This window comes from Camarhynchus parvulus, chromosome 5 (assembly GCF_901933205.1).
Source record: "Camarhynchus parvulus chromosome 5, STF_HiC, whole genome shotgun sequence".
NCBI lineage: Eukaryota > Metazoa > Chordata > Aves > Passeriformes > Thraupidae > Camarhynchus > Camarhynchus parvulus.
The window spans coordinates 17,449,804-17,465,031 of NC_044575.1; the positions used below are offsets into that span (position 1 = coordinate 17,449,804).

Here is a 15,228-nt window from a genome sequence, read left to right on the forward strand (position 1 = left end):
GGCATTAATTGGTAGCTGATGCTGGAAGGCTGTGAAAATCAGTGTGGTCACAAGGAACAGGAAGGTGGTGCTGTGCACACTGTGAACTGAAGGAGCTTTAAGCCACTTTACTCCTGCACTTCTCCTCAGGCAGCTGAAGGACCAGGGCACTGTTTTCAAAGCTGTTCCTCTGTTTCACTAAGTATCTGAGTCAAAACCTGGCACAAACAAACCTGCCAGGGTGTCTTTGGGTGTCTTTTGCTTCCAAAACAAAACTATCTTTCATTAACAGTGCAAATATTCATTGCAGGGAGGAAGCTGATCCACTCGACTCTAAGGCTTCTCTGTCAGAAGATGCATGAATGCAAGGTGCAGGAAACAGGTTAATGGCTCACACAGAGGACACCTCTATCTCCTTGAACCAGGAGCAGATCCAAAACCAGTAACCTGGAGCTGAGATCCTTCTCCTTGTGGCAACCAACCCTCCAGAATAAATGAACAACAAAATCAGACAGGCCTCTTCTTCTGAAGGCTTTTTAGCCACTTCTGCTTTAAGACAGGAAATCTTAAGGACTTTACCCAGATCGTTCAACTTGTCCTCCAAGCCACAGCAGCTTGTCAGCATTCTGCCTGGATGTCAGGCACTGCATGTGCACATAAAAGGAATCGTTTGCTCACTGCTGTAGCTACTTTCCAACCAGGCTGACAAAATGCTTCTGATTCTTTGTGCTCCTGTCGTGCTTCCCATCCTAGGCAGCTGCTTCAAGTGTTCATGCACACTAAGAGCACTGAGGTACTCTCACATCAGGTTACTCATTTCTGACTAGAAGAAGCCAAGAATTTTAAGGAACTAAAATCATAAGTTAGCAAAATTTCATGAGGATTCTCTCACCAATTGCTGATTAAATAAAAAACTGAGCTCTGTGGATGTTGCAGACAGTAATAATGAGAGTGATGATCACAGAAACCGTGGGCCTGTCTCTGTGTGCTCCACAGAGAAGTGCAGATAAGCAATATGGCACTAATCAGCTCTGGGGCTGGAAGGGACACTTGGCAAAGGATGTGAAACCCTTTGCTACTGGAAAGGTGCACACACAAACATGTTATGCTTTGGGGCTGACAAATCCCTCAGCTGAGAAGGTTAAAACCAGGACATGCCATCAATGGGGTCTGTGCATTCATGGTCCCCCAGCTGTGAGAAAATGAGAGCTGACAGCAGTGCCAATACGAGCAGTCTGTCCTCTCTCCTGTTCACTAGGTTTATGTGTCGACGATGCAGCCTGCGGGCACATTACACCCCCTCTTTGTATTTGGCATCCAGCTACAACAACCCTTCTCTTCTTTCTTCTCTCACCTTGAACCAGTTTGGCTTCTGGCAACTGGGAGTGTAACCAGAACAAACAATCCTCCTGCTCCTGTGCTTGCAGGGATGCATCCTTAACCCAGCATTCCAAATGCTATGGTAATAAAAACAGTCACTGCCTTGTGCCAGACTTTCAAATGAACCAACCCATCTCAGCCTGAAGTGCCCTGTGGACCAGGGCTCCTCTCCTGCTGCCATGGAGAGATGCTCATTCAGAGTGGCCAAACAAGTCCCTCAGCACTGCCACAAACCAGTGCCACACTCCACTTTAAGATGCAAAGTGAAAACAGAGGCCAATGCTGGGACAAAGTTTCCTTCCTTCCTTCCTGCCTGCCCACAAGAGAACCAGAGCTGTCCTGGAGAGGCACATCTCAACTCTTCTGAACAGAAAAAGACCAGAGTCTTGGCCTTGTAGTCTCTGCATCCTAGCTCAGCATCATCAGCCACTTCTCATCACCCAGCCTGCTTCTGCCTAGGATAGCACCATAGAAGCATCTGCATCACCATCAAACTATAAACTGCCTGCCATCTCCAAGCTGCAGATTCCTGGCTGAAGCAGCAAGCCTTTGGAAGTCTCTGATGACTTGTTTTTTCCTCCCTCACCTATATCAGTTCATCTGAATAGCAGATGCTTCCTTTGTTAGTTTTGGTTTCTGTGTTTTGTTCGGAGGTTTGCTTGCTTTTCTTATTTGAGCTGTTCTTAACAAAAAGCCCAGCTCCAGGCATGATGTGACCTGTGCATTAGGAAGACTGGCAGATTGCTCTTTTTTTATCTGCTAATATAGCTGATTTTTTTCATTTCCAGAGAAGGTGAATAGCTCAGCCCCCAGGAAAGAGACACAGCAATTACACTTACCTCAGACCAGCAGAGCATTTTAGTGCAAAGCTTGCACTGAGCTGGTGCCCTCTGGCATCTGCTCTGTAGATAAGAGCACACCAGGGGACAAGTGCAGCAAAGGGGAAAAGCTGACAGCTCCTTGCCTCTCTGCTGCAAATGGTATCCCAAAAATCCTTTCAAGAACATCAAATAAGCCTCTGCTCTTCTATTACTTTCATAAATTGAAATTCCAGATTTGGAAGGAAAACGGTATGTAACTGAAATTAATCTAAAGACTTACCTGATTGTTAGGGTCACATTTCCACAAAAATAGGAGGTGATTGACCAATTTACAGATCAATGCAGTTTTCTAGAGTTCTCAGTAAGCATAACCACTGTGACTTTTCAAGTGCAGTCCAATATCTAATCCTTCATTAGATAAATTCATAGTTAAGTTTAAATACGAACAGTTACATCAACTGTTCATCTAAATATGAACAGTTACATCTACATCTACAAACAGTTACATCTATAAATATGAACAGTTTTACCACACCGTATACCTTTGGCAGGGTATTCTTATCAATACATGAATCATATTTTCATGTGTACAACTCCAACTATTAAGAAAGCATTAGGCATCTTATACCTGGTCTAGTAGAAAGTGTTCCTGCTTATGGCAGGGGAGTTGAATGAGATGATGTTCAAGGTCTCTTCCAACCCAAACCACTCTGATTCTATGATCTAGCTGCTAAATTATTAACACCAAGTCTGTTTTCCCATGCATCATCCTTGCGGCTTTTGCAACCTGGTTAGGAAGAGCATGGGATTATTTTATCACAGATACCAATACATAGATGAGGGAGGAAGTACAGAAGAACAAAACTGCCTTGTACCTTTGCAGCATGCCAAACTGGAAGGACAGAACCAAAGTGAACCTTGGTTTGTATAGGAGCTGTTTTTAGCTAGACTAGTATACCACTACCATTACCTCAACAGCACAATTAATGAGTTATGGCAAGATTATAATAACAGGCTCTTTAAAAGTTGCGCCAGTTGCCTACCCTATCCGTATCGCTTTGCATGACAAAGTGTGCCAAGCCTGATATTCTGCTCAAGCAATGGAAAAAACAGTTTTTTGGGCAGATCCCCAGGACAAACACTGACAGGCAGACACAGCAGCTGGTTTTTCCACAGATGCCGAGAGATGAGTGTGCTTGCAGGCTTTTCCATACATACACAGACATACAAAGTCCCTTGACTCAAAAAAAGTTTAATTCAAAGGGTTTCCATCAGGAAAGCAGGAGTCTCTTTCACAACACGCCTGCCAAACCTCCAAGGCTGGAAATCTCAGGCATATAGTCCATAGATCTTCTTTCCTTTTTCTTTTTTTTTTACTCACAATTAACATACCGATAGCCTTGGCATCAGGCTATTTACAGAAACATTCTCTCTCAACACTAACAATAAAAAATATTCAAGAGAGCTTTGTAGTTAAGGTAGAGAATAAGCTAATTTAAACACAACCCAGGCTATCTGCAGGGATTTTAATACACCAGGCAAAAGGAGCCAAAGACAGACACTACCGCAGCATGGAGATGTCCACTAGTCCTCTTGCCTCGGAGGCCTGAAAGGGATCTCCCTCTCAGTGCCAGAAAGAGAAGGAAACAGCATTTTCACTCACAAATAATATTCAAAATGTAAAATATGAGTCCTTCTGAAAATCACATTTTTTAAATTGACCTCTAATTCTAACCAGATTTTTCAAGGAGGGGCATAATCAAGTTCTTATTGTACCTTAGGCATTTTTAGGTAATGATGACTACACCTACCTAAGGGATGCTGCCGTGCCAGCGTTAGGTCCTTTAGTAAATTACCCCTTCATTTAACCTACACATAAAGTCTCCCGAAGGCTGAACACCAGTATTTTTGGCTGGTATCTGAAAACAGCCAAAGGAACAGCTGCTTCAAGCAACCTTAAGGGAAACTGAATTAAAGAAGGAAAGAAAATGCATCTTTTCCTATGGAAATAAAAATCATCACCATGCTTGGAATATTACTCCAGGTCAATATAAGCAAACAGTTGTGAAGAAAATGGTCTTCTTTGTACTTCATACATCAACATTGTTTTGAAGATAAATAATTACTATCCCTCCACATCTATCACCAATCTCCTCAGAGGGGTTGATACAGCATGGCATGACTTGAAAGGAGAACAAGGGCTGAAAAAGGAAGACAAGCTCCTCTGCTCTGAGACCAACCCATTGCCAAGAGCAAGCACATATTGCTGTCCCGCCACAAAAGCCAACCAATAAAAAGCATCTCCCAAAAAGCCCCAACAGTTTTAACTGAGATTAAAAGGACTTGAGTTTGCAGTTTATACACACGAACTCAGAAAAGATGCTCTGAGAAAGGTTCTTCCTTTGTCATTTCTTTAACAGCATCACCATTACATCATTAAAGGGGAGAAACTAATTCGTTCAACATGCATTCAGCCTCTAGTCTCTTAATCCAAACACTTCTCTATTGCCATTTGAATAGTCAGATGTCATGGAGCCTGTTTTGACTAGAAAATACACCACTGGTTTCTTCCATGTGGATTTTATTACAAAATTCTGTTGTCACACTAGGCGGAAAAAAGCTAATTCAAAGGATGAAAGAGGACAAGGACTTGAGAAGAGGTTATTAATCTCTACATGTGCCCCATTCTCTGCCTCCACCCTCTATTTTTCCCCCACCATCTAAAGGGGAACTATAGCCAAAGGAGCACATTGTTTGTCAGAGCATATCCAACTTGGCTGGTCAGCTGCAACAAGTCCTGGCATTGCATGTTCAGACAGATAGCACCCAGGAAACCCATCTCCTGAGCATCAGATCACACACTGCAAAGGTTGCAAGGTCATGGTAAGGACTGGCAGCTGAGAAGATACATCACTGCTATGCTACAAGTACCATATACCAGGGCTGATGTTACCCGAAGCTGTTCGCTGCTATTTCAGTGGAAGGGGGAAAACCCAAAAATGCAGATCAACCCTCATCTCAAATAAACAATATTTAGTTCCATAAGAACCTGAGTGGATAAATTCTTTATTGCAACTCATTTTAAATTAGGGAAGCAAATTTAAGTGTTTGCACAGCCAGGTCATCACGCTCCGAACAAGCCAAGGGAGGTTTGCAGATGTACATCATGCTGACCACAGGGTTCAGCTTGAGTGCAATGTAGATAAAGAGACACTTTGGTGCAAAGCTATGTCAAGCCTGGTAAACACATGCATAAAGATCCTATTAATAACCTGGTATTTCTGCAGGGAACGGGGGAGTTTGAAAATAGGCATTAGTCTGGAAGAGTGGAACAGGTTTAACAAGCGGGATGCTCTGTAGAAACCAGTAGTGGCTGGTTACGTTGCTAGAAATGTTTCAATGAAAGTTAACTCCCACAAGGTCACAAAGTCCTGCTCAAAGGTGAATTCAGCACAATCTTAACTGAAACTGGCCAAAACCAAGCAAAAGCTATGTAAGAACCACGCTTTCAGAAACTCCAGTGTGAGTGCTGCAAACAGCTTTCCTGCCCGGAGCTTTTGAATATAAGGCCTTCTGTAACAGGAAAGAAATATTTTCTGCAAAGTGACCCAAAAGACTTCAGAAGTATTTAGGAGACTGCCTTCCCCTTTTGTCAAAGTCCAAAGGGGAAAAAAAGCTCATAAAAGTGGAATATAATGTGAACAATGCTGAGCTATTCATTCCAAAATGAAAGCTGCTTCTGAGAGAGAAGGGGAAATACCCACCACAATAGCTTTGGAAAACACTGCCCAAAACCCTCACGAAAAGAACAAAAAATGGAAAACATACTTTCAGAAATCAAAAATTATGAAAGTAACACAGAAGAATTACAGCAATTGCATGCTAGGAAATAAAGACCAAAAAGAAAATCACCATGGTCAAGCCATTTATCCTGGCTCCCATTAGCCTGGTTTCTACTTAGTTTAATCCAGAACTGCATTGAGTAGAAAACTCGCACAGGGGTTTTGGCAGCTGCTGGCACTTACACCATGCAGGGCTCCACCCCCTGATCCTCCCCACTGCAATGCTCCCACAGTTTCCACCTGGATGCGGGACAAGCCCAGCCACCACACCTGGGCTGCCGGCACCATGCCAGGGCAAAAAACAAGGAGTGGAGGATTGATTTCTATCCCTTAAAAATATCCTCTTTGATAGAGATGCAACCTGCTAAATCCCTGGGGAACTACACTTCTCCTTGGTGTGCTCCATGCAACATAGAGGTCTGGAAGCATGTGGGGCAGCACTGTCAGCACCATTGAAGGCTATGCATGTGCCTGGCCCTGCTCTCCTAAAGAACCCTTTGACAGTCTCATTTCCACTCAAAGCATGACCACTGAGGGTCCAACAACAGCTACCCTAGAAATTTTTTTTAGAAGAAATGCATATTTCAGGAATGAGTTAATACACTTGGAAGGAAGCACTAGCCACCTCCTTGTACTGACATTTTTCCAGCCTCCCAAAGCCTACCACCAGCCCTGCCACAGCAATTTTGCAAGGTTAGAAAAATAACGAAGGAAATGGACAGCAAGCCACAGTTCTAGAAACCTAACAGAAACCTTTGCCATTTCAGGTTTCTAACTTTTTTCTCAGCCTCATCTTCCTGCACCCTGGTGTGGAACCCTCCAGCATCCTCTCCAGGGAACTTGAAGTCCAACCACAGCAGCACAGTGGCCAGCTGTGACTTAACTCTTCTTCTTCTCTACAGCTAAAAGGCCAGGAGCAATGCAAGACCACTCAGGTGTTATGGACTGCACCATCCACAGCATCCTGGAACCCAGCAAGGGGTCCAAGCAAGAGGCTGTAACTTCAGTCTCATAAATCACCAGCATACCAAACCCATGTTTTCCAGCAATGCTATTGTTCTCCTCCCCTTCCTCTCTGCCACAATATCTCAAAGACCCAAAACCACTAATTATTTCTCAATCCAGCAATTCTGAGAGCCACTTAGGAGGAAAAAACACCCCAACCCTTATTAGATGAGACCAGCAGGACATTGGTACTTGCCTGGAAAAGCAGAGCATTGGTACTTGTCTGGAAAAAGTGGAACCACTCAGACAATCTCAAGGAAGGAGCAAAATATAGCCAAAACCACCCTTAATGAAAGCTGTACCTTTTCTCTGAGGAAAACTAACAAGTGAACTACAAGGAAGCTCAGCCAAAAAGAAAAAAATAACACAATCTCTTGTGAAGGGATAAAATATGAGATAGCCCACTGCATCCCCAGCTTAGAGAGAAGAAGCAGAATATTCTTACTGTTTAGTTTCTTTCTAGATCTGGGATATGTGTTTTTGGTAAGCCTGGATTTCACCTGAGGGTAATGCAAAAAGGAACATAAAAAATCCCAACATGAATGACAACTGAAGAGCAGCCATCTGTGTGGGCGTCTCTCTTTCCAAACAAAACTTGGAGTGAAAAGGGTTTTCCAATGAGCCAGCCAAGAAAAGGGAAACTTCATCAAGAATCACAGTGGGATCTGCCTGGAGAGTATGCTGCATGCAAATACCAGGACTAAAACCACTCCCCTGCCACTACCAGCAGTCCTCCCAGATGTCCATCTGTCCACTGTTCCTTATCTTCCCTTTTAAAAACCATGGTGAAAGCTGCTGGGGAGGACACAACGTGTGGCAAGTAATTACAGAGCAAAGCAGAGCAGAAGCACCTTTGGGGATAAGCAGCAGTTCAGGCAGTCACCAAATGCTGACCCTCCATGAGGGCTGCATGAGGTCTCTGCTTGTGAAACCAAGCTGAGGACACTGGCACAGCCCTGCTGGGAGGGCTGGGTAAGCACAAGCTATGGAATGCCCACAGAACTGCTCACCTGCACCAAAGAGAGGTTTTTAAAACAGCAATCTGAAGTCAGCTCCATTCTGTGCTGCAGGTAACCCAGAGACTGCTGGGATTCCCACTGCTGCACCCTCCCATGCAGACATGGGTTCCAGCACTCAGCCACAGACATGGCAGCTCCTCACCTGCCCCAGGACCTGGGACTGGAGGCTGCCAGCCAAGTTCAGCTCTCAGCCTCCTTAAAACTCAGCACATTCACAAGGCACAGGGTCAAGCTAGAGTAGATGGAATGCTCAATTAGGCTGCTCAGCCTCTATCCAAGTCCTTCCAGAGCAGCTCCTGTCACACCACTGGAGACAGGGTATTGATTCAGACACTAGCAGTTTACATGAACCTTTGGGCCAACCCAGGACAGTGATTTTCAGTGTCTTTGCCAGCAGATTACAACATATGCCCACATACTTCAAGCATAGTTCAATGATATCAGCAAAAATTCACTGATAGAAAAAATATTTTCCTATCAGAGTACGCAAAACTCGAGGTGGACATCTCCTTCTCCACAAACTCACCTGTCTGGAACGAAACCTTCCTGAGCATCAGAAACAAAGCTGACCCAGGAGTGCCCTGAGATTCCTGCTCATTTTGTAGCAAGCCACTGTATGAGGAATTTGGGCTGAATATTGACATGCTTAAGGCCATTTAAAACAGAGACTGGCTTTCCTAACATATCAGTGTTTTTCCAGCCTCTGAGGGCAAGAGACAGAGAGGAAGAGAATTGCTTTTGGGGAGAAAGCACTAATAAGATAGGAATTTCCCTGAAATAATTAGCAATGTAAGGAAAAACCACAAAACCCAACCACCCACAAACGTTCCCTAAGGAACAGCTTCAAACCTATGAAGTCTCTACATCCACAGGCCACCAGGTGTATGGCAAGCATGGGGCCTACTTCTTTATAAACACTGGGGCACACGAGATCATCTGCATCCCAGATGGACAGGGGATTTGCAAATAGGTTTGCAACTAGGAAGTCCCCAGGGAACTAGGGAAAATTGAATAGCTAAAACAATCCTGATTTGCCAGCTAATACAGATGGTTTTTAACAGAAAGATAACAACAGGCCTTAGGAAGACATAAGCCCTCTCCCCCATGGAGAGAAGAGTGTCATTTTGGCACTTACTTTTTCCTAGTCTTCTCAGGAAGCTCGGCAGGAAATGGTAGAGACTTCCCCCACTGCATAAATTCTTTTATCAGATTAAATTAGATTAATTCCTTCAGGAAGATTACTGCTCTAGGCAGTTGATGAGTGCTCCTACCTTGATTCTCAAGGTGCTTCTCCCCAATGACTGAAACAGTGCTTAAAATTTTGTTTCATCCCCAATCCTTTCTCAAAGACCTGCAGGTCTGTTACCTGCAAGCAACATATACCCACTTGTTCCAAATGCAGAATACACCTAAATTCCTACTTCCTCTCTTTTTTTTCTGGTTTCCAAACATTCAGAAAAAAACTGGAAGTATTTCTCCTTGTTTTCTTAATGTAACCATGACAAAGTTGCTATGCAATTGTCTGTTGGGGAATTGGGGCAGGAAGAAAAAGAAAGATAAAGCAAACTGCTGGAGCTAACCTGCAGCAGGAAACAAATAATTTACATGCTCACATGTGGAATCAACTCTCATTTTTCCAGAGGAGTAAGTACCAAAGGCTTTGCACACAGTCATCGACTCTCTGGTGTCATTCTCCGATGTCTGGTGCTTGCAGCACTACCAGCGAATGGTAACAAAGATTACCCTGTAAAAGGAGTGGTGGAAATGTCTGAGGAGATGCAAGACCAAGAAGAAAATATCCTAGCACCCCTGAAAGGTTGCTGCTCATAGAGAAACCAGTACAAGACCCAGAGTAGTTAGAAGCAGTTGGTGAAAGCAATGAGGCATGTGAAGACAGTTTGTCCCTGGAGCAGCAGCTGGGGAAGAGAGGAGAGGACAGCTGCAGCACTGCCCCAGGACATCCCATGTGCCACCCTATTCATTTCAGGGTATCTGACAAGGGTACTCAAACACGGGCATGATACATTCCACATCATCAAAAAGCTCAACCCTCAGCGAGCCTCCAGTGGCCCCAAACAGGGCTTCAACAGGACAGCGCAATGCTCTGCAGGGACAGAACTTTTCCCATGGATGCTGTGGTTAAGGTGACTTTGCTAATTCACTGCTCAGGGTCAGGTCAAAAGGTTGGCTAATTGACCACCTGCCCCTGAGCAGCACTCCCCACCCACTGCTGGTTAACCTCTGTGGCAGCCATCAAAAGGAAAAGCAAGAGTAACCCAGACTGAGTTATCCACTGCAGCAACACAACACCATTCTCAACTTGCATTACCCAACCCTTATGCTCTCACAAGAGTGTCCTAAGCTGTTTTTAAAGTCAGCATTTAGCTTTTTTGCTGGCTAATATAACATTTCCTCTCCCTTCCCCCAGTCGAAGGATTTGGCAAAATTGCTTCTTTTGCAAATCCCACTGCAAATGCTGAACTTTTGCCAGTTAGGGAAAATCTTGACTAAAAATAAACCATGTTGCAGAAAATAGACCTCCTTCCAGTACAATGAAGTAGTGGATAATGCATGCAAGGAGATCTGCCAGGAGAACACAGCCTCCACATTTGCATAAGAATCTCCTCAAGCTCAATAGGCAGCTGCAACTCCTGTGACTTATCCCATCTTAACAAAAAACAGGGTGGGGGGGTGTCTGGTGAAAGGAGTGAGGTAAGGTTGAGGATGCTGAGATAAATCAACTTTCCACCTGTGGTGGCAGGAAGAGAAGTGCCACCACCACCCTGTGCCTGCATCCCCAGTGAACCAAGCTGGGAGGGAGAGGATGGCATTCCCTGCATGGTCACTACAGAAGGCGAGAGTTTGTTACAGGAAATCCACTGCAATTCAGGCATGAGAAGAGAATGATATGGGATTTTGCCACCTGAGTCACCAGGAGTCTGGGACACTGACTCAGTGCTGGCTCTCCTGACTCAGACACACCTGCAACAGCTTGCTAGCAAACGGAGGCACTCCTACCTTTGCTGCTTCCCTTCTTATTGTGGTTTTCCCTCTAAGAAGAGGCCTTTTACAGCAGAAAATTAATTAAGAAAAGGAAAGCATAAGGAGAAGACTGGCATGGGAAGCAAAGGCAGTGCTCAACTAACCAGCTGTGCTTTCACATCCAAAGTGGAGGGCACATTTGCTTGCTTGCTGTGATAAACCCCAGGAAATACAGGAGAATTAGGTGGAAACAGCTCCACCCTGACTGCTACTCCTCTACAGTCTGCAGCACTGCCCAGACAGTCCTGGATGAACCAGGTTTTCAAGAAAGATATCTTTCCATAATGAATCCATTTCACTTTTTAGGGATCAAGAAAGCATTATGCAGCAAGTTGCGATTATATCCTTATACAATCAAATGGGCCATTCAGGCAAGCTAAATGCAAGGCAATGCCATTTTTATGAGATCCATGAGGGATAGATGTTTGCAGAAGGAGCTTCTTTTGCTCTTAGGGCAAACTGAAGGTTTCAGTTCAGTGTGCCAGGCCAACCCTCCTTGCCCATTAACACTCCCACAGCAGGATCATGCACCTGCTTTTCAGACCTCCCCCGAGCAACCACAGATGGCTAAATATTCCACTCCAGTTCCAGCTGCACACACACCTCTGATCAGCTGTGAACACAATTCCAGATAATACAACAGTAGACTGCAACCCAGCCCTATATTTTCCCCTCCTCAAAGTAATCCAGAAATTGAAATTGAGATGCAAGCAGACCTGCTTGTAGCATAGCAAGGGGCATCACTGAAAGCATGTTTGGCATCTCAGGGACTTCAACTGACTTAGGCAATGCACTTAGAATGTCAAACAGCTGCAAAGAGCGCAGATTAGATTTTTCATTTGAGCACTGATGCCTTAAAGCAATAACAAACCAAATAACTCAGGCAAAAGGATGCACAGAGCAGCGCAGGGGAGGCACTACTCCACTGCTCCTGAGAGCAATCAGTGGCAGAGCAGAGCAGTAATTATCCAGGGAGGAATAAGCTGCTACAGGCTGTTCTTGCCATACATTAAGAAAACAACAGCAGATTTGTTCATGGTTGGATACGAACAGGCACACAGCTCCCTCCCTCCCCGCTCGGGACGCGCGCCACGGGGGAGCTGCCAAAGGGCAGCTGAGCAGGAGGCGCAGCAGCCCCTGCGCAGCCGCGAGCCCGGCCGGGATTCCCCAGCTGGTGCTCCAGGAAGGAAAAGGCAGTGCCTGTGGTAGCAAGGAGCATGGCCTCCCACGGGCTGCTCTGCAGCAACGCTGGTTTCCAGCCCTCTCCTCAGAGGGCTGTCAGCAAGGCTAAATGCAAACCTTATCTTCTGCCTGGGTGTTTTCACAAAACCTCTGGATGGAAAAAATAACTATTCACTGCAGAGCAGTCTGCGCCACAGGATCCATTCCACACCCATCAGGCAAACCCTGCACACATTTCACCCTGGCCATATGCAGCCCCTCTTCCTCTCACCAGGAACGTGACAAACATACCTGTTCAGAGCATCAGCTTCTACTACAGCACTGTCAAGGAGCAAGAACACGATTCCCATTGGCATACGGGAACTGGCAAATCCTGTAAGCATTAGAGAGAATAGTCATTAGTGCCATTAATGAGCTGGCTGGTGAAAAGGAAGGATGCCAAAGCAATCTCGCGAGAATCAGGTGGGTGTTAGGTCCCTGCCCTGAACACACTCCTGCTAGCCCTGGCATCATGGCAGAGGTACATGGCATGAGGCTGTCAGGGGACTTCTCCAACATCACAGAAGGAAGCCAAAGTAAAAGACGAGATGATGAGCCCCAAACCAAGACTGTTCATCCAGTAAAGCCTCCTCAACAGCCAGTGCAATGAAGATAACATCGACATGCAGGGGCAGAAAAGAGGTTGGTAAATGGGATGGAAGGGATCACCTACAGTGCCCCTACTGTGCTCCCTGAGGTGCTGCTGAAGATCTGCTTCACAGCAGTGAAATTGTGCAATTTCTTCTAGTTTGCAGAGGGGGCAAATTCCACATGATGTCAGAGCCAGGCTGCTGCCATTTCTTCATCATCATCATCATCATCATCGTCATTATAGTTTCATAATAAAAAAGGCTTTATATTTTCCACTGATGGCTGTATAAAGCTTTTGTACCTTAGTCACACAGAAGACATTTAGCCAGCACTGAGCAAGAGCTGTGACAAAAGTCACCTCTGCAGGCTACAAAAACACCTCACTTCAGGCATTTGAAGTGCCTGCTGCATGCCAAAGAAAAGATAACAGAAATGTTTTACTGGAAACAATTCTAAGCAACCACAAGAAGTTTTTCTGATAATACTACTGAAGCAAAGGTGACCACATCTAATGTAATTTTACTTTTCCCATCCTGTTCGTGCAATTGTTCAGGGATAGCAAGGAACGTGGTGGATGAGGGACCATCCTCAGACACACTGTAACCCAGAGAGGATCTGGAAGCTGAGGGAGGTAAGGAAATAGTGAAACGTCTCTAGTCAAAACACTAAACCAGCAAGAGGAAGGTACAGAATCAGCCTGACAATGTCTCATGTGCTTCCTGCCAACTGGACCTCATTATGTACTGTGAGAAAACTTACTCATGCAGCACATCAGTTTACCTTGGACTGAGAAAGAGAGACTTGTTTGCTTTCCCCAGTCTCTGCAGGTGATTCAGAGAACTGTCATTGCCAGCTGTATTTAAAGAACTGAGAAAAGTCTAATCCATTCGTGGTTCCTTCTCACTCATTTTCCCCTTTCTCCTTTCCCATTAAGGAAGGGCTGAAGGCATTTCAAAGTATGAAAAAAATGCTTCAGCCCACAAGACCACAGCACAGACCTCGGACTCCAGCCTCAATCACAAATTTTCCATCACCCTGTTGCTCTACATTAACCAAAACACAGGAGTTACTTACTCCTGTTATGTACCTCCAGGAGGGTCTTCTGTTGTTCTTTTGAAGCCAGTAAATGAACACTGTTCAGCAGCTCTACAAGGACAGAAATAACAGGACAAATCCAACCTGGCCAATAATCTTTGGTGGTAGCTTATGTATAAAGGTACAGAAAGCAAGGAAATTCATACCTTAACTTCACATGGCTTAAATCTGAAGGGAGGCTACTTTACCTTTGTAGGACTTCATCTGCACTGGTATTGACCCATGCCTGCACCAGGGCTCAGCATGTGGGGAGTATCAACATGGCAGCCATACAGACAACCTTTTGTCCCTTCGTCCTCCAGTTCCTTTTCCATTTAACAACTTTCTCAACACGACTCCTACTCTTATACAACACTGCCGAAACATCACTGGCAAAGTTCTAAGTCCTCACTTCCCAGTACTGCCAAGCAATGCAAAAAGAGATGCCTGAAGCTTTCTTAAGTGCTGCTGGATTTAATCAAAGCCATATGAAGATGGCCTGCTTGCCCTCCCAAAGCAACTGCAGCTCTCACAAAAAGCATGTTGTCCCACAACAGACAAATATACTGGAAACACTGCAGAGTGCCAGGGAAACAGAGTGCTCAGCCTCTCCCTGGGTTCCCAAACTTCCTTCTCACAGTGCCCAGCAGTCACTTGTCCTAGGGCTGCTCCTCCCCAAGACACTACCAGGCTCCAGGCAATGCAGAGCATGGATGGCACATGACAGCTAAGCTCCTCTGCCTCTTTCCTGCAGCTCCAACTTGCCCATCAAAATATGTATTTCTCAGTGTCACCACACCAGCAGACTCTCTGTGTCCTTGGCCAAGATGACTCCTTACTTGTTACAGACTGAAGTAGTGCTGCAGAAACACGATAACCTTTTGTTTCATCTAATGCAGCACATAAAGATTCACCAGAGTTTATAAAAAGGTTATGAAGCAAGGCAGCAGAGGACTGAGTGATACTCGGTGACTACAAAGATGGGGCATCCACAACTTTTGGCAACCCGTTCCAGTGCCTCATCACCTTCATCACAAAAACTTCTCCCTTATATTCAACCTAATATTCTCCTTGATACATTCAGCAGGAAGCTTTACTTAAAAGCTGTGCTCAAAGTCCTCCCAGAGGGAAACCTCCCCTGGGTTAAGCGGGAAGCCAAACTCTGGCAGCATGTACACAAAGCCAGTCTGCAGTACCCCACAAAGGACTCTTCCAACACTGTAGCCTCCCAGAAATATTAATGCACTTAGCAAT

The 15,228-nt window shown here is 45.0% G+C and overlaps 1 protein-coding gene across 1 annotated transcript in view; it reads right to left on the reverse strand.

Moving 5' to 3' along the window:
- LOC115904182 (USP6 N-terminal-like protein) overlaps nt 1-15,228 on the reverse strand; it is a 75,149-nt gene that overhangs the window by 50,367 nt on the left and 9,554 nt on the right. The window contains exon 2 of the mRNA XM_030949373.1: nt 12,562-12,643. The gene's annotated coding sequence lies outside the window, so the exon portion shown is untranslated. The remainder of the gene's footprint in view (nt 1-12,561; nt 12,644-15,228) is intronic.